Source organism: Phoenix dactylifera, chromosome 12 (genome assembly GCF_051530095.1).
Source record: "Phoenix dactylifera cultivar Ajwa chromosome 12, Ajwa_hap1_PhDact_Kaust_v1.1, whole genome shotgun sequence".
Lineage (NCBI taxonomy): Eukaryota > Viridiplantae > Streptophyta > Magnoliopsida > Arecales > Arecaceae > Phoenix > Phoenix dactylifera.
This window is the reverse complement of record NC_143201.1, coordinates 11,942,186-11,963,542: the sequence shown is the minus strand read 5'-3', so window position 1 is coordinate 11,963,542 and position 21,357 is coordinate 11,942,186.

The window sequence follows — 21,357 nt, the reverse complement described above, 5'->3', positions numbered from 1 at the left end:
TCGTCATAATCTTTCAAAATAACATATTGCGTAATAATATGCTATGCATCAAATTGATGTATCATGAATAATACCACTAAAATATCATGCATATAATAATTTAATAATTGTTGATAAACTTAGTAAAAGTGATATATTACTTACCTTGAATGCAATCCAACTAACAGATCCAATAAATCTTGAAAATTCTTATTAGATCTTGGTATTTAAAGATTATATTTTCAATCAAAATTTATCATGATCATTTCAAGAATAGAACTCTAATTCCCATACCTTCACAAGGTTGATCAGGCAGGAGTGCCCGATACCCCGGTCGGTTCGATTAAAGTGAAATTCATCGAATCATGCTCGAACTAGGGCATAGATCGTTCAATAAAGATCGAGACGATCAAATCTAACAGTATTTGAGGGGGCTAGGTTGGGGCTGACACGCTATCCGATGATTATAAATCATGACTATTCGCTAGGGTCAATCTAAAATCACTGTGAAGAGTCTCTACTGGATTCAACTATTCTGGAGAGAGAGTAGAGAGAGAAAGTTCAGTAGAGAGAAAGCCTAGTAGAGAGAGAATCTCAGTCCGAGTTTAGTTAGGGGTCTGGATTTGGTTGTCAATGGCATGGTCAACCTAGATCAATTAACATATCTAGCCATGAATCAAGAGAGAGAAATATTATAGAGAGAGAATAAGAGAGAGAAAGTGGGGAAGAGAAAGAAATGACAGAGGAAGAGAGAACAAGGTCTCTCTCTCGCCAAGGGAGGAAGAAGGGAGAGGAAGAGGGTGGCTGTGGGTGACGCCCGAGGTTAGGGACCTATGGCCGGCCAACAAGCAGCTAGCAGTGGTGACTGGTGGCCGACAACACCAAACCCAATCAAAATAGGTGTTCCGTTCCCTTTAGCCTCGAATCATGCATCCCAATGGTCGGAGCTTTGGTCATGGTCTCCTGCCACTGCAGGGGATTGGAGGAAGAGCCCTGCGACGAGCACTGGCAGATGAAATAGCTGAAACCAAGGAAGACCTAGGTTGGTCTATCGAAACAGATGAAAATAGGGTGTTGCCTTCTCAGCCAAATTCCGACGATCACCTGCTGGAAACAAGCCTCCAAAGGTCGCGGAAGAGGGAGAGGAGGGTTATCCAAGGATTTTTGGGTTCTTACCAAACTTTCTGGCAGAGAATGGCAGCAGTGACGGCGCGAACAGTGATTGATGCTCAGAGAGGAAAGACATCGAGATCTCCAGCGAGGAGCTCCGATCGAGGTTTGAACTCTGCTGGAGGGATGGGGAGGATCGGGAGTAGCTTAAATCAAGCTCGGTCGGGACTGGAATCCAATCCAGAGTTAGATTCCGTCCGACCATCTTAGGAAGGAAGAAGACTTCCATCGGAAGTCTTTTTTCTCCAGGCATGTGTGTAGCACGTGCCGATTTTACACACATGCCGATTTTTTATTTATTTCTTCTTTTGGTCCAAAGCGACTGGGCTGGTCAATTGGACTGGGCCTAGTTTGCTGGGTTTTGCATTCTCCCCTCTAAAAAAATTTCATCCTTAAAATTTTCATTTCTTGCACTTTCAAAATGTTAGAGATACATAGTTCTAATCTCATCCTCAAGTTTCTAATAATTCTACTTATCAACACAACTTTGTCACTGGATCTTATCAAAATAAGATTCATTACCTCAAGGCTTGATTCTTTTTGTAGTTGATGTTAATCAAACTTCTCTCTCATAAACGAAAATCAATGTCTTAATTTTGAATAAGAATGTCAAGTTACTTTGTCAACATAACAACGACTCTTGATTAATCGATCTATCACAAGATTACATCATAAACAACTCTAATCCACCACTCCTAGTAGAATATTCATCAAAGTCAATTGATAACCTCAATTTTTTTTTAATAAGATAGAGGGTTGATATTAATTGAAGAAGTTTAGGCTTCAGATTTAGGAGGAAAGAGGTCTATACCAAAATATTCTAGATCCAAGATCAAAATTGTTGATCCATTAATTCTAGTCTCAAGATGCTAAGAATTTTTTTAGCATGACATAAAATTGGAGAACTTAAAATAGTGCAACGACATCCAAAAATCATAACATTTTCATTTTGTTTATCAAGAAAATCTTACTATACAAGGAAGCAGATCAAGTCTTTCATTATTAAAACTTGTCAAATCAAAAAGATAATACCTTTGACCAACTTAAAAAAATAATTCAGGCCACTATACTTTTGCTGCATACTCTGATTTAAACCACCAAAATTTTTGGATTTACTAATTATTTTTTTTGATCAAAATACTACCTTGTATTATGAACTAAACAGATCCAAAATTTTAATTTTTAGGTAAATCCCAAAAAAGAACCTTGGATTCTCGTTTCCTAATTTACCTCAAGCACATCCATCTAGATTTACCCTCGAGTCAATCGATACATTTAACTCTTATATAGGCTAGTTACTATAATTCAAAATGAATTGAATCTTAAGTCTCTTATCAACTCAACTAGATGATTTCAAGTCAAACTCCTACAGGTAAAAATAACTAGAAGAATTTTCTCAATGCTCCACCAAGTTAGAAGACCTTTAATCAATAGATATGAGAAAAATTAACTCAATTATCTCTCCTAGAGTTTTAATCAAGATCTTTAGCATTTATCAAAAATATTCTATAATAATTATGCAAGCCTCAAAAATTTAAATTCTTATGCAAAACTAGATTTCATCAGCAACCTCAACAACATTGGCGAAAGATCTCTAGATCAATCTATAAGCCCAAACCTTGAATTGAAGTTTATTACACACCACATAATCTCCGATAGACATAAATAAGATCTTTATTTGGATTCAAAGATGGTAATAAAAAATATTAATAATTCCACCAGGATGAATACTTTATGATCTCAACATAAAATTAATTCTTCAATATAAAAATAACCTTTTACAGTATCACCAAGCATATTTTTCTTTTACATGCTAGTTTTATTCATAATCCGCATACAGATTCAAACCTCGAAGAATATTCCAATCAAGTACCATAAAAATTTTTTATAGCGCAAATCTTAAACAACTTCGTATAAATGGATCTTAATTTGCCTCTAAAAATTATCTTCAAAATTAATCAATATCACAATATATCTCCATATCAATTTTTGAGTTTCCAAATTCACTTAAATAACAAATAATCATAATGCATGCTAATATTCCATGGTCAATCATCCTACACTTAATTTAGATCCAAATCTAAGTAATTATAACTTGATTCATAGATTGCCCAACCTTCCATCATGCATCAAACCTCATAAATAAATTTTATCATAATTCCCTAGTAACCTTTTTATACATAATTACAAGGCTTAACAGAAAATCTTTAAAGTAGCTTACAATGCAATCGACATAGATGTACATCCTAATATCCTTAGTGTCTACCCCTCTACACTCATTGATGAGAGCACAAAAGTGCGTTATACACGTTGCTTAAATTAATATTATTGCTAACAAATAATGATAAAAGGGCTGCATTAATTTTATATTTTATTTGGCACAGATTATCGTAAATCAGAGTTTAAATGTGCATTTGGTTGACTTCAAGCTTGATTACACTGGAACAAAATTGAACCCGGTCAACCGAGGGACACATGGCAGCCATCCGGAGGCAGCGCAAGATGCATCCACTAAGGGTCTAATTTCATCATCCGGGAGGATCCAAAACCCCGCAACGGATCTGTGATTTGATCTCCCGCAACCCCTCATCCAGATCCTGCGATCAACGCCCTCATCTTCCGCCCGTTTAAGGCGCTTCCCAGCTTCCTCCTTCCGCGTGCGACCCCGTATCCCAGCGCCCGTGAAGCTTCCCAAAACACCCAAAGCACCGCATCCTCTTCCTCTTGATTCTCCTGCGGAACCAGCGAGCAGCACCCCACATCATCTTCTTTCCCCGTAATCCCAGCTTCCGGATCAAGCAACGCAACGCCCGTGATCACCGCCCAGCCATCCGCCTCCTCCACGGCGTCCGTCCAAGCTTCTCCCCCGCGAGCAATCTTCCGTGATCATTCCGCGATCACCTCCCAGCATCATGCGTCCGTGAACCGCGTCCAACCGCGTCCGCGTGCCAACCTCCAGCCCGAAATCCAGCCACGGATTGACGCCCTCCGCCTCTGCAGCACCCATTTCCTCGTCACAGCCGGATCCGGCGACCGGGCATCCCGCTGCCAGCCGAGATGGGCATCCCGGACGATCTCCTCCTCCCAGCGAAATTCCAGCATCTTTAGTTTGGAAATTTTGGTTTTAATTTGTGAGGAAATCTTGTTTTTTGGTGAGGTTTTCATTGTATAAAACAGGGGAGGGGTCGGCTGGGAGGTTGTCCTTCATTCCCACACAAAAAAAAGGAAGAATAGAGGAGTCGGCTGCTGCGGTTGAAGGAAAAGAAGAATAAGGAAATAGGGGATGCCCTGTTTCCGAAAAGAAAAAGAAGAAAAAAAAAATAGAGAGAGGAGTAACAGGGGAGAGTCTTTGATGTTGATGGCTGGCTAATCCTTTAGGTGAAGGGTGATGGAGGAACCCTTGATGTATTGCTATCTTTGAAGTAAATTCTAAACCTTTCATTCTTATAGATTTATATTTCCAATATATTATGGATTCTTGCATAATTATTTTGTAGATAGTTCTTTAATGGTTTATGTTGATCGACACGTGGACCGCTTTAGTATTTGATTTGTCGTTGATGTAATAGGCACGATAAATGCTTAGAAATAGGGTTCATATGTCCCTAAAATATATCCCATGCTTTGATCTATCCTACATTTTTATCTTTAATTAAGAATCGAAGAATTTATTTCTTGAATGCAAAATTATCAAGGGGGATTCCAGATCCCTACTCCATCTTAATCTATCCATACTTTGATTCTCTGTGCATTGATTTGTTTTCTATTTGCAAAACATCATCTTAATCAACAAATTAACTGAATTAATTAATCTGAGATTACGCTAATAATCCATAGATCGTTCCCTGAGGAATCGACCTCGGACTTCCGAGTTATACTACTTGTGCGAATCTCCTGCACTTGGGAGAACAGTTTTATTTTTGCACCACTCATTATATGTTTGAGTCTATAACTTATAATTCACTGGTCGTGGCAACTGCCGCATACTCATAGGAAACTCTTTCTACATGCATGCAAGAAATCTCAACATGATATCATAATGTGCAGCCGAACAGATTGACTAATAATATGCGAACTTTATTTCTTTAACTAACTCAACTACAATATCTTACAATTTTAACATTAGTCTAAGGTAAAACATTAGTTTAAATAAACTCTAATCTAGGATAACTTGTGCCATAGTTCTTCTAATCGTTCTTCCTTATTGAAAATCCTGGTTGGCTAGTTCTCTAAACCTATAAAAAAATAAAAAATGGTATAATAAGCTAAATAACCCAGTAAGCAATGATCACTTAGCTAAATAAATCAAACAATTAGATAAATAATAATTTATAGAAAATAAGCATGTATGCAAATTAAATCTTTATTAAATTCTATTCATGAATTCATATTTTTGTAAATACTTAATTCATCTTATCGATCCTAAGCTATGATCACATCATTCCGTGGCAGGGTCATAACACTGACTAATCATTTTCTTTAGGACTGTTGGTCTGCTGGCAATATAGCACTAATTATCTTGGATACGACCTTTAGGATAAATCATGCATCAAGGTATTATCCCCCACTGGCAGAGTCCTGGACATAGTCAAGTCAAAATTCATATAGTTCTAGATTCTATATTTTAGTTTTAAAATCATGAGGTGTCAAAATTAATCAATCAAATCCATAATAAGATCACATATCGTCATAATCTTCCAAAATAATATATTGCATAATATTTACTATGCATCAAATTCATGCATCATGAATAATACCACTCAAATATCATGAATATAATAATTTAATAATTGTTGATAAACTTAGTAAAAGTGATGCATTACTTATCTTGAGTGCAATCTAACTAATAGATCCAATAAATCTTGAAAATCCTCTCAGATTTTGGTATTTAAAAATTATATGTTCAATCAAAATTTATAATAATTCTTCCAAGAATAGAACCCTAATTCTAATATCCTCACAAGGTTGACCAGGCAGGAGTGCCCGACACCTCGATTAGTTCGATCAAAGTAAAATTCATCGAATCATGCTCAGACTTGGGCATAGATCGTTCAAGAAAAATCGAGACGATCAAATCTAAAAGTATTTGTAAGGGCTAACACGCCATCCGACGACTATGAATTAGGGCCATTCACCTGAGTCAATCCAAAATTACTGTGAAGAGTCTCTACTAGATCTAACTATTCTAGAGAGGGTGGAGAGAGAAAGTCCAATAGAGAGAGAATCTCAGTCCGAGTTTAATCAAGGGTCTAAGTTTTGTTGCCAATGGCACAGTCAGCCAAGATTAATTAACATGTTTGGCTATGAATCAAAAGAGAGAAACATTATAGAGAGAGAATAAGAGAGAGAAAGTGGGGAAGAGAGAGAAATGAGAGAGGAAGAGAATAAGGTCTCTCTCTAGCCAAGGAAGGAAGAAGGGAGAGGAAGAGGGTGACTGTGGGTGATGCCCGGGGTTAGGGACCCATGGCCAGCCAACAAGCGGCTGGCGGCCGACGGTGACTGGCAGCTGGCAACACCAAACCCACTCAAAACAAGTGTTTTGTCCCTCTTTATCCTCGAAAATCATGCATCTCAATGGTCGAAGCTCCGACCATGGTCTCTTGCCACTGCAGGAGATTGGAGGAAGAGCCCGACGACAAGACCAGTGGCCGAAATAGCCAAAACTAAGGAAGACTTGGATCGGCCTATCGAAAGAGATGAAAATAGGGTGTTGCCCTTTTCGGTCAAATTCCGACGATCACCAATTGAAAACAAGCCTCCAAAGATCGCGGAAGAGGGAGAGGAGGATTATCCAAGGATTTTTGGGTTTTTACCAAGCTTTCCGACGGTGAATGGTAGCGGCGGCGACGCGAACGGTGATTAGTGCTTGAAGAGGAAAAACATCGAAATCTCCGGCAAAGAACTCTGATCGAGGTTGGAACTCTGGTGGGGAAATGGGGAGGACAGGGGGAGCTTAAATCAAAGCTTGGCCATGACTGGAATCCAACTTGGAGTTGGATTCCGTCCTACCATCTCAAGGAGGAAGAAGACTCCCGATAGGAGTCTTCTTTGCTGCGCATGTGCAGATTTTTTTTTTCTTTTTCTTTTGGGCTAAAGCGACTAGGCCGGTCAATTGGACCAGGCCCAGTTTGCTGGGTTTGATAGTTCTAATGGCCTAGAAGTTGAAACTATATTCTTTAAATTAAATAAACCTCTGGTTTGCTTGCCTAGTTGGCATGCATCACATATTCTAGCTTTATCAAAATTTATTCTCGGCAAACTTAGAACTAGATCTTTTCTAATAAGTTTTGAAATTAAATTTATCTAGCATGTGCTAACCTACGATACCATAACCAACTAGTCTAATTGACTTGGCATTCATTGCAACAAAGCATTGCACGTTAAGTGTAATGTCCGGGCCCAATACAGACCGGGCCCAATACTGTAGGGCCTAGTTGAATAGTATTGGGCCAGGGAGGGGTTAGCAGGCCACACTGGCCCAAGATGACAATGATCTCCCGCCTGAGAGCTGAAAGGACAGGACCACCAGGTGGCCAACGGAGAAGACCTCCACAAACATGCAAAACGGGAACCCGCCACCTCCTCTTCCCCTCGGCAGGCGAGCTGTGAGCTGGCCTGAAGGGGAGGGGCAGCTGGTGGCTCTCGGGACACTGAGGAAGGAGAGGATGCCACCTCTCCTTCAGGGTCAAATCATAAGCCAAGTTTTTAAACCCCTAAAACCCGCTAACCCCCTGGTTTTTTTGATATACCCTCCCTAACTCTCTAACCCCCTGAAATTCTATACCAGAGAGCTAGGCACTGGAGTTGGAGGTAGAAGGTGCCCCGCAGCCCTAGGAGAGGAAGGAGGGACTGTGTACCGAGGTGACACCGCACTACTTCGACCGACCACAACCAGGTAAAGACTCTGCAAGTATAATTTTAGATAGAAAATGGAGGGAAGAAACCCTCTGGCAGATGTTCACCTCTCTGTTCCGTCCATGGAACAGAGGGGAGTACACCGGACAGGGAGGAAGACCGGCGCTAAAAGGAAAAAGGGAGCACTGGAAGGATGACCCTAGGCCGGACCCACGGGCTGCGGGCCGGACCCACGGGCTGCGGGCCGGACCCACAGGCCGCGGGCCGGCCTGAGTAAGGCCCAAGCCTAGGCCCAGCTGCCACCCGGGCCGAGCCCAACCGGACTTGGCCTGCGGGTGACAGTCGCGGCCGCCGCCGCCCTAGGGCTGAGGGGCAGCCTAGGGGGCCACCGGGTCTGGCTGTGCCGGCAACAGACACGGCCCCAAGGCCGCCAGCCTCAGCCCTGCCTCTCCGCCGGCGAGGGGGGGGTGGTGCAGCTCCCGCCAAGGAACAAAAAAAAAAAAGAAGAAGAAGAAGGAAAAAGGGGGAAAAAGGAGAAGAGGGTAACGGAATAAAAAAAAAAGAAAAAGAGAGGATCGGTGCTTACCTCGGACCACGGCCTTACCTAGCCGTGGTCGGAGCCGGTGAGGACCTCCCGGAGGAGACCCGGCCTCGATCCCACCTCCCGGCTCCTCTCCTCTTCTCCGGCATCACTTCGGAGAAGGAAAAGGGGGCCGGCCTCCCGCCACCGCCCTGAAGAGAGAAATTCCGTCTCGGCCGGTAGATCGGGGGAGCCCCACCTCCCCGGTCGCCGGCAAGAGGAAGGGGAGAAGTCGGAAGGTGGCGAGAAGGGAGGATGGGGACCGGAGTGGGGGGAGGCTGGGGAAGGGTTTCGTAGGAAAGCGAGGAGACGAAGAGGGAGAGGGGTGAACGGGAGAGAGAGGCCGAAGCCTCTGGAAGCTCCCGGAAGAAGAAAAAAAAAAGAGAAAGAAAAAAAAAGAGATAGAAAAAAAAAGAGAGGAGGGGCCTTAACGGGCTAGTGGGTCGGATCCAAGTCCAAATCTGAAACCCGTTAGGCCCAAATGATTCAATCGGTTTGGGTGAGCCCAATGTAGGGTTGATCCAAGCCCAATTGAATTAAACGGATCAATTAAGCCTAATTGATGTTGGGTCTGAACCCGACCAAGCTTGAATGAACCCAAATTAAGCAAATTGGGCCAAATTTGAACCCAATTAAACTGGGTCCGAACCATGTTCATAACAGGTGGACCCCAGCAGGCCCAATTAGCCCTAAATCAGGCCCAGACCAGGCCCAATTAAATTGGCAGAAGGCCAAATTGGTTAGAAAAAAGTGGACTCCCTTAGAGGCCCAATTAGGCCTGGTAGACTCAAATTTACTTTAATTGGGCTAAAATTTATGATAAATAGAGGATAATGTGAGTCTTATAATATGGTCCTAGGAATTAAAGACTCGTCGTCCGGACTCAAAGGATTGATAACAACTTATTGTAAGTAACCTATTCTAATCCTGTTGTGGATCATGTCATGTTATTAATATTTCCTCAACATTTTTTTTAAGTATATATGTTTCATGCATGATATGTTACAATGCATAAGTAACTTGCCCGATCCCAGAAGCTATGGCCATGTATGCAACATGATTATGCTGGTATTTTAATCATGCTTGTAAGTTTATACAGTCTTAGCTAGCCAAGAGGTACTGTAATGGGCTCAAAGATGCTACTGATCGAATGCAACTGAGCTGGCCTTGCTAGTGGCCGAGAATAACTTCGCTGGCCTTGCTAGTGGCCGAGAATGACTAGCTGGCCCCGCCAGTGGCCGAATGGACTTCGCAGTAGCATCCGAGAGAATGGACCACGGCATGCCGGGGGCACGGTTAGATATGCATATTTTGTGAAAATTTTTGTGACTTGCAATACTGCTTTGCTCAATTTGCACACATGTTATGCCATGATAATTGTTAGATAAACATGCATGTCAGCTTCTCAAACCCTGAATAACATGTTTAGCCTACTAGCTGATCCGGTAGGATTATGCAGGATTACTTACTGAGCCATGTAGCTCACGTCTGTTTATTTTTCATTTTCTTTCAGATCCTCACCAGTGATCGCCATCAGATATATTTTTATTTTGTTGCAGAGCTTCGTTATTTTTGGAGAAGCTTATATACTTTTGTACATTTGAACAACATAGAAGTTTCTGTATTTTTGGTATCAAACTTCAAGGTTGTACTGCAAATATTTTAATATATGAAAATTTGAATCCTATTGGCTACCTGTTACCCCTGTATAAGGCTGCGTGCTACTATGGGCGATAGTCGGCAATAGCACGGCTATGTCACGGATCCGGGTCCGGGGCGTGGCATTAAGCATGGAAAGATCATCTAGAAAGCTTGGATATTTTGGGAATAGAAAGAGTGGGATTGAAGGAAAAGATTTTTATATGAAGATGGAAGCCGGCTGCTTCCAAGAAAAGTTTGGATGATTCCGCCATTCCGGGTTATTTGTATTAGAAAATGGGTCATTACCCGGTCTGGGCTGTGTTTGAGCAGCATTAATGTGTTCTTGCACGAGTTCGGAGAATTGGGGTGCTGAGGGGCACTCATGAATAGGGTGGGATGGGCTAGAACAGATAGCACACACTTGTGTTTGGGAAGAGTTAACGACATGTCCTCCCATCATCAGTTGGTCAATCTTATGGGACAATGCATCTACCTTGCTAGACAGGTCCATAGAATGACTTATTTCACAAATGGTCCCTTTTCTTTGAGAACTCGGGGGTGTTTGACGAGAACAGGAAGCATGGTGGAGGGAGTTTTCATTGAGATTTTCAAATAATTCCCATGCTTCATGCTCATTTTTAAGCATGAAAGTTCCCCCACAAGAAGCATCAACCATCTGACGGTTTCGATCAGACAATCCGTCATAAAAGCATTGCACTAATTGCCACTTGGGTATCTGATGATGCAGGTATTTACGGATTAGGTCCCGAAATCTCTCCCAGGTTTCATGAAATTCTTCTCCCTCAGATTGGGAGAAGCTTGTGATGGCACGTCTAAACTGGTTCGTTCTTCCTATGGAAAAGTATTTTTTAAGAAATTCTTGTTGCATTTGATTCCAGGAACGAATTGAATTAGCCTCTAAAGAATTCAGCCATTGCTTGGCTCTGTCCTTAAGGGAGAAAGGGAATAATCTTAGTTTCAGAGCATCATCAGTGAAGTTCTGAATCTTGACAGTGGTGCAGATTTCAAGAAATTCATCTAGGTGTTTATATGGATCTTCGTTGGTAAGCCCATAAAAAGATGGGAGCATTTGGATCACACTAGACTTTATTTCATATTGTACAGCTGCTACTTCAGGTAATCGAATGCAAGATGGAGAAGTGTAAATGGTGGGAGTAAAGTATTCCCTCAGGAGTTTGGGTTGTTCTTCAGCCATCTCAGGAGGTGGAGCAGATCCTATGGTTCTATAGGTACGGATTTCGGCTCGAAGGATCCTAATAGAACGCTCTATTTCAGGGTCAAAAGATACTAATTCAGGAGATCTGAAACGACATCCTAGCATACACTAAAACTTGTTGGATCAGTCAAGTACAGTCAAGCATGCATTAAAGGAAAAAACACATCAAATCCTTGTGTTTACCCTAAAATCACTAGACAGCTCTTAACTGGTTTGAAGAGGGCACCTAAGCCTCCAATCCGGTCTAATGAACTGAGTTGACCAGGTAAGCTTCCAGGTAAGTGGGGGGGTCACGATGCGTTGCAAAGGTCCCACTTAAAAATCACTTGCCTCGAACAGATGAACTGTCTCCCTTAGGACAAAGCTTGCCTATACATCAACTGAGCCACAGAGCGAAATTGGTGCAACTTTCGGTGATCTTCGTCCTATTGAGCTCGAATGTCCCTAGGGGCCAACGTCTAATTGATTTTAGTTAACGTGATAGCTATGTGAGAATTGATTCACCTAATTTGGGCAAGAATCTGGTGATGAAATCCAGTTCTTATCTTGTTGGGATGATTGCCCTTACTATGTGCGGATTAATTGGTGTATGTGTATCAAGCATGCATTCACACTTTCACTGAAATTAAAATCAAACAATCACCATAAAATTCCAAGCTGATTGTGAATCAATTTAAATAAGAAAGGTTCAGATGTTACCAAAGGAAATTTCCCCAGCAATTTTTTTATTTTATTTTATGCAAACCTCTACAGCATTCCTTTTCCAGCAATTTTCTTTTTGATCGTCCCAGATGTCTTCTTCGATTCCTGATAAAAAAAAATCAAAAATTAGTAAGAGAGAGAAAGGAGATAAAAAAAGTAATAAAAATAGAAAATATTTTTATTTTATTTTAGATATATATTTTTTTTGGAAAGTTTTTAAAGAGTTTTTTTATATATATATGAAAAGAAAAACAACTATACTAACAATCTCCGGCAACGGCGCCAAAAATTGATAGTCAACTTTAAAGACCACGCAATAGCACGTATCTGGTAGGATAGTGATTACGGGTATCGATCCACAGGGATTGGGGTACAGTTGTTTTCTTAAAAATAAAAATATTTAAAAGGAAGAGTTTGTGAAGAAAATTAAACTAAGGAATTTAAGAAAATGCAATTAAAAGGATATCAGTTTGGGGGAACCTAGGGCAAGGAATTCACCACTAACATGGGTTATTTATAATTTATTTCGTTCTTGGATTAACATGCAAATTGGCTACAAGCCTAATAAGCATTCGAATAGAAATTCACACAAGTAATTTAGGCATAATCCATCTTCAGTTGGCATGAAATGTCTACCCTAATCTAAGGTGGCAGCACATCGCATCTTTCCTAAGCATGGACTATCTTATATTTACTTAGTGATCATGAAGAACAGTTGTATAAACATTATACTTAAAATCACAGAAATTAAATATGATTCAAAAGAAGATATCCATTAAAAACAATAAGTTCATACAACCCCAAGAATATAAAATAAAATATAAAACCCATGTCCCTGTGCTAGGGCTGCATGCAGCCCTAGAGAGGAGATCAGCCTTCCATAGAGTCGTGGGCGACAGCAGCAGTGGCACAGCAGCGGGCTCCCATTTCTTCTTTTCTTCCTCCCTTCCTTGGGTCTCTCCTTCCTTCTCTAGCAATTTATTATTTTTTTCTTTTGGGAAGTCATACCCAAAAAGACCCAAAGTATTCTCTCCCTCCTCTGTTTCCTAAGGGACTTCCACCCGAGAAGAGATAAAATTATTTAAAAGTATGAAAACTTTCTTCAAAAATTCGAATCCTACCAAAAATTGATAGTCAACTTTAAAGACCACGCAATAGCACGTATCTAGTAGGATAGTGATTACGGGTATCGATCCACAGGGATTGGGGTATAGTTGTTTTCTTAAAAAAAATATTTAAAAGGATGAATTTGTGAAGACTATTAAACTAAGCAATTTAATAAAAGAAAATGCAATTAAAGGGATATCAGTTTAAGAGAACCTAGGGCAAGGAATTCACCACTAACATCGGAACAAGGGTATAAGTGCTAAATAATGCATAAATTCATATCTTATTCATAGCACTTATCATTATTTTAATTCACATATTTTGTAAATTTAACTAAAAAATGTGTTACCCTCATCATTGCATTTTAATAAATTAATTCGAGTTTGTTTTACTTATTTATTTACTGATTGAATTTAATGTATGCAGGTCAAGTCAAATTCATTAATTTCTGAACCCAAATCGTATGCACCCTGCAAATCAAGACCCTCTTCCTGCGTCACATCTCAGTCACCTAATGTTCTTCCCACACATGTTCCCAGCTGAATAGGATCACATCCCCTGTATCAAACTCCCGGGATTCACTTCCCAGTCGTTCACCAGTCATTTTTTCCACATCATCTCCATTTAAAAATTTAATATTCCGAGTCAACCCCAATTCCTTTTCTTAGCGTATTCCTCCCAAACAATTTATTTCTCCTTCACTCCCACGTTCACAAACAAAGTCTCAACATCTTCACTCCCAGCCGCATCCCTTCATTACCGTTTAGTATCCATCAACAAATTCCACGCGTCTCTCTTCCAACCTCCCCTGTTCCGAGATCATCTTTATCTCGCGGAACAACCAATCTCACGCGTGCATGGCCTCCGCAGCCCACATCCTGTCCGTGATCTTCCATCCTCCCGTTCGCGTTGGCCTCTTCCGGATCACTCCCAAATGGCACCAGCTCTCATCCTCTTCCGGATAACCTTCATCACCCACGTATTCCCTGTTGCTTCGGAACAGAGTCCGAGTCTTCATCAATCCAAGCCACGTCCACGAACAAACTCCTTTGTTCATACTCCCAGCCGTTCGACCCACCTCCTAGATTTTCCCAGCCGCATCTCAACCGGATGAGCTTCATCCTTGCGAGCTTCACGGCAACCACACGTATTCTTCCTCTGTTTCGGAATAACCACCAGCCGAATCCCATGATCTTTGCTCATCTTCATCTCCCATGCTTCCAATTCTTCTTCCAAAGCTTCCATGGATCAACCCCATCCGGATTTGCATCCCAGTTCATCTTCCCATCATATCTTCCTCCCAGCATCCTTATCTTCTCCACATCCCAACATCCTTATTCCAACCAAGCATCAAGATCTCATCTCCCTGTTACCAGCCGAATCCAGCTACTCCCAACATCGAGCATCTTCATCTCCAGCCATACTTATCTCCCACGGATAAGATTTCTTCTCATCCTCATTCGACCCATCCTGCTGCCAGCCAGGATAGCATCCCGAACAAATCTCAGCCAAGTCCCAGCGTTCCGGATCAACTCCCCTGTTCAGCCTCCATCCTTATCCCATCGTCAAAGGATCAAAAGATATCGACTTTATCCTGCAGCCGTTGATCCATCTTTATCTCAACTTGGAACAGGGGAGAGAGGGGGAGGTACGCAGTCTATAAAAGGCTCTTCATCGAAACCAGAGGGGGCATTCTTCGGATGGAAGGATCAGCGAACTTCTTCCTGTAGCCGAGTTTCCAAAAGAAGTCAGAGAGAGAGAGAAGACGTCGAAGGCCGTGATGGAAGTTCACTATAGTGCTACTGCCGTCCACAAGGCTAATCTCTTCACTAGGGCTGGATGCAACCCTAACAAAGGGACATGAGTTTTACATTTTATTTTATGTTCTTGGAATTGTATAAACTTCTTTGATCTTAATGAATATTTCTTTAATTCCATATTTGAATTCTGTGATTTTAAATATGATGTTTATACAATTGTTCTTCATGATCACTAAGTAAATATCAGATAGTCCATGCTTAAGGAAGATGCGATGTGCTACCACCTTAGATTAGGGTAGACATTTCATGCCAACTGAAGATGGATTATGCCTAAATTACTTTTGTGAATTTCTATTCGAATGCTTATTAGACTTATAGCCAATTTGCATGTTAATCCAAGAACGAAATAAATTATAAATAACCCTTGTTCCGATGTTAGTGGTGAATTCCTTGCCCTAGGTTTCTCCCAACTGATATCATTATCAATTGCATTTTTTATTAAATTCCTTAGTTTAATTTTCTTCACAAACTCTTCCTTTTAAATATTTTTATTTTTAAGAAAACAACTATACCCCAATCCCTGTGGATCGATATCCGTAATCACTATCCTACCAGATACGTGCTATTGCGTGGTCTTTAAAGTTGACTATCGCTTACTGAGCCATGTAGCTCACGTCTGTTTATTTTTCATTTTCTTTCAGATCCTCACCAGTGATCGCCATCAGATATATTTTTATTTTGTTGCAGAGCTTCGTTATTTTTGGAGAAGCTTATATACTTTTGTACATTTGAACAACATAGAAGTTTCTGTATTTTTGGTATCAAACTTCAAGGTTGTACTGCAAATATTTTAATATATGAAAATTTGAATCCTATTGGCTACCTGTTACCCCTGTATGAGGCTGCGTGCTACTATGGGCGATAGTCGGCAATAGCATGGCTATGTCACGGATCCGGGTCCGGGGCGTGACATTAAGCATGGAAAGATCATCTAGATTAGTCATGTAAATATTTCTGTACCTATACCTAGTTAATTTCTTATCATTGTTATTGAGATAAGAGATAATACATATAGACATTTCAAAAATAACTTTAAAATCTTTACCACAAAGTTGACTTATGCTAAATAAATTATGATTTAAACTATCTACAAATAATTCAATAAGGGTGAAAGGAGTGATACCAATATTACCAATATTGGTGATCTTTCTTTGCCATTGTTGCCAAAGGTGACCATCGCTCTATTCTTTGCTTCAAGGGTGATGAATTACAATCCATCCTCTATCATATGCTTTGAGTAGCTACTGTCAAATACCATCTCCGTTTCATACCATGGGCTATGAGACACACGTACACCGTAAAAATTTAAATCTTTAATTTATATATCCAAGATTTTTTAGGTCCTTTCAGGTTAGTTGCCATAGTTTCTTTTGGAACCCATATTTTTCTAGTTATAGTGTTTCCTATTCTTCTAGTATTACAACCATAATATTTATGACCTACTTTATTACAACTGAAATATGTTATATTTGCAAATTTATCATTTGAAGCTTTAATAAATATATTTTTAAAAATATTTATTTTTTCAGCAACTTATAACCAAGGCTTGTCTTGTTATACGCCACTCTTTGACTATCCAAAAGCAATTGCAATTTTTTGAACTTTATGTAAACTAATTAACAATATGTTTTAGCTCATTAATATCTTCCTTTAAGTTTGGATTTTCATCAGTTAATTGCTTCTTTTCTTTGAAAAAATCTTCTTTTTCTTTATCTAAGTCTCCATTAATCCTTTTTAGTTCCTTATTTTTCTAGCCTAGCTTCTTTAATTCATTAAGAAGATTATAAAATGCATCTTGAAGCTCTTCAAAAGTAAAATCAGTTAAGAGTTCAAAGATTACCTCATTCTCATAAGCAATGAGGCATAAATTTGCAACTGCTTGTGTTTCACCATGTGAGCTTGACATATCTCTATCGCTTTAAGTCACCAACATCTCCTTCTTGAAATTCTTGGTAGTTTTCTTAAGAAGTGGGTTGTCGGCCTTAAAGTGATCTGGCATACTAACTGCTCCTCCTTCTCCTTGCTTACTTCCTTCTTTTTTTTTGATATAACGCAACTCACACACAACGGGTACAAGTGCAACCAACTAACTCAGAAAAAAGAGAATAGCACAAAGGATAAGGAGCATACACGTGGCTCTCCTAGATGAAACCTCTAGAGTAATACGCAGCATAGGAAGCAATCCAGTTAGCAGCACTATTTGCCTCCCTATGTGGCTCAATAGGAGTCACACTTATCCAAAAGTCTGCAGATGTTGTGGAGCAGCGGTATCTCGCCGGTAGCACATCTCCGACTCTGAACCCACTCGATCACCATGGCTGAGTCCCCCTCGAGGAGAATGCAATCCGCACCCAAAACACACCTCGCATAGGTGATGCCCTTCCATACGGCTATGAGCTCAACAATGACGGCAGACGTATCAAAGATCTGCCGATCCCCAGCTGCCACCAGTCTGGTGTTATGGTCTTTGATACAAATCCCACACCTCCACTACTCTCTCCCTCGCCGACACTTCCATCCAAGTTTACCTTAAGAAAGCCAGGGGTGGAGGCTCCTAGGAGACAAACATGGTCCTGAACATTGCAGGAGTAGAATGGAAACACAAAATTTTTCTAGCTGTCTCAAGCGACAATGACGTAGTGGTGCCAAAAAGCTCCACTGCATGAAGTAGAGCTTTGTCCACCACTGCCCTTTGATGCACTCTGCTATCCTCGAAGATTCAGGCATTTCTATCTAGTCAACAGTGGTAGGCCAAATAGGCAGCCTTGATCCTCCGCTCCTCAAGGCCGAGCCTCCGTGAGGAAACCTTCAGGAAGTCCAAAAAATTTTCCGTCAACGTCCACCCCTGCCGCGGCTCGAAGGAGGCCAAGGCTCACCCCCAGATCTGAGCGGCCCGCGGACATCCAATAAGGACATAAAAAATAGACTCCTCCACCTCCAGGCAGACTACATAAGCTGAGGGGATACTCACCCCTCGCCGAGCCAGCATGTCTTTGGTTGGTAGGCATCCCCATGCCACCTTCTAGATAAACATGGCCACTTAGGGATAGATGCGCAGCATTAAATCCAACCCCCATTAATCCGCCGAGCCGAAGTCCTCCGGACCAACCCGAGTAAGTCACGGGATTTCACCTCTAACCTCCAATCTCGCTCCAGATCCTTCTGTCCACAACCTCCCCTGCAGGAGTTAGCAGTGACAGGACTGAAAGTGATCTATGATGTCTAGTAGTGATAGCATGCTGAAATTTATTTTTTTTCAAAATCAATGGCTGCACCTATTCGGATTGCCTACGTACCCCTTCATAAGAGGGATCAAGCCATACGTAGTTCTTTTAATTTTGAAAATCACAACGGAAAAATCGAATTAAACATTTTAATTCTAGCATGCATAAGAAAACAAATCTCAAAACACCACTACAAGAACTCATGATCTATAAGCCGGGATTGTTTAAACAATTATGCTAAAAACTATTGCATGATTAATTTCAGATCTGAAATGAAATTATTAATTAAGTTCTAAATTTAACTAATCTATGATCCAACTAATCTCCGAATGCCCATTGAATAGGCTTTGAAGATTACTCTATGAGAAGCCCCAAAAGAGGTTTAACCCTCGGGGATTGGATCCTATCTAAAATAGATTCATACCTTTACAAAATCAGAAGGTAATAGATCTATTGCTCGAGCTTCACAACCACACAGTCGTCTGGCCTCTACGAGTAATCCAAGCAAAGCTCCTGGAGAGATCCAATCCCGCGGAAGTGCTAGCTTGCGCAGGCTCCTTTGTTGCTGAAATTCGATCTTCCTGACACTATCAACTTTTGATTTGTCTTCTTCAAAGAATTTGGAGGAATGGTTTGTCAGGATTAAAGAGGATTTAGATCTGATCTAAAAGCTCTTTTGAGGGACCCCTATCAGCTATGGCGAGGTGGACTTAGAGGAAGATGAAATGGCGAGACGGACAAGGCTGAATTTCATGTTTTTGGCGACACTAGGAACTAATCCTTTTAATGGCACTCCATATGATCATTTGAATTCGAATTCAAATGGAAATAAGGTATCTTGTTGGCGCATGAAGGGGTGGGTTGTAACAAGATAGATCCTATCTTGTTTGAATTCAAAATTCAAACAATAGATAGTTCATGCGAGTGAGATAAGATCGAAATGGATGGTGCTGATTTTTCCATTCAATTTTAATTCGAAATTCCCATTGATCATTTCAAAATTCCACTTGCCATATCCCCATTTACTTGGTGGATGAATGAGCCATCTGATTCATAGTTTCCATGTGACTTAATGTTTGAATTCAAAATTCAAACTTAACTCATGTCGCCACCCATTTGAAGCATGCTTCATTCATGCGCCATGAAGGAATTAGGTTTGACACTTATCATGAGATCTCATCTCTTGTTTCCCCTTCTAGATGGTTGCCACATGTCCCATGGCACCATTAAATAATTTAAATTAATTTTTAATCATATTAAAATTTAATTCATGGCGCCATGCATGAACATGCGACATGTGGATTTCGAGATCTGAACAATTCAGATCAAACCCATTTAATTCGATCAAATCCTAACAATTAGGAAAGTCCAATCTTCTTGGGTTGAACCTAATCCAATTAGGTCAAATCCTAATTAAGCACAAATTGAATCTAATTCAATTTGGTCAACTTAAGTCCTCTTGGTTCAGACCTAATCCAATCATGTCAAAACTATGATTGAGCCCAAAATTGAATCCAATTCAATTTGGTTCATCCTTAGTCCAATTACTCAATCAAATTTGGTTTATTCGTAATCTAATTACTAATTAATTCTCCAATAATTACTTTAATTATTTTATAGGATAATTTGCCAATTGAATTGACCAAATTATTCCTGAATGATTCTCAATCATCCATCAGCCATCTTGATCAATCAGGATACTTCTATGCATGTGACCTCATAGGTTCGAATCTAAGTCGGTAGTACAAGAATGACTTCCTGCACTAATCGATGTGACCATCTAGTAATGATAGCCGACGTCCGGATAGGCCGAATATACGCAAAGCAAATATTCTAAAATTCTGAATTATGGTTACTGTATAATTCATACCTTTGACTCCTAATACCAGAATGACCTTAGAGTTTTGTCAACTCTGTAATCAGTACACCCACTATGTGATCAACTTTTGAAATTCTGTGACTCCTCACAAGGATTATCCTGGCCAAGATTTTGCTAAATTGAACACCAAGCATTATCTTATGTTTTCAGGAGGAGTCAATTCCATCTTGACTCATGCACCGATTTCGTAAGTACTTGACTGCACCCAGTAACCTTCCATCCCAGAATTAGAAATTCTGCTAGTCCGGTACCAAAGTACAGTGAGTTGTTTGCTAATCACTGTGGTGATCTTAGGTCTGAGGGATACTTATACCCATATCCACTCGGAACATCTCTCGACAGTAGAGCGTTGCGGAATTAGTCACGTTTAGTGAAATGTACACTTCACCTGTGTGACATATCAGTGTCTCCACACTCCTTGGTTAAGAGGACAACTAATGTATATGTCACATAACGACCTAATCTCGATGATGCTGTCATCCTAGTAACAATATATCATTTGGTCGTGAACAAGTTTAAGGACTTGAAAATAAATTCTTCTTTATCATAAAATAAGTCCTAAGGACTCCATCATATAAGAGTCCATTTGAAGATGTACAATGAAATGATGAATAATGCCAAATAACACTTTATTAATTTATCAATTCATTTACAAAATTCAATCATCAACATGCTAACGATTGACACTTAGGATACAAATTCCAACAAGGACCCGCTCGGCTAGCTACTCTCCAAATGCCCACTGGACGAGGTCCTTGTTCTACTTTTGCTCTTCTGGTGTAAAAAGATTTCAGACTTTATGCTCATCTAGCCATTCGGGATCGATCAAGGTGGGCCAACTACACAATGGCACCTCGGACAACCATCTGTCCTCCAAGATGCCAATGGCCCATCTGTTCCCAATCTTCCGTTTGATCGTCGGAAGAGCTATTAGGGCGCGGGCGCAGATCTCTCTCCAAATGAAGAGTTATGCTAACCAATGTGGAAGACTACCGGGTCGGCCGGATCCCTATACTTGGCCCTCATTAGAGAGCCTCAAAGACTCTCGGGCTTTAGAAGAAATCCGACTGCCAATCTGGTCCCGAGGATCTTCTGTCGCTTGATTAGGGAGTAGACCCCTAGCCTACCACTGTTGGTCGGTTGGCAAATCATATCCCATGCCA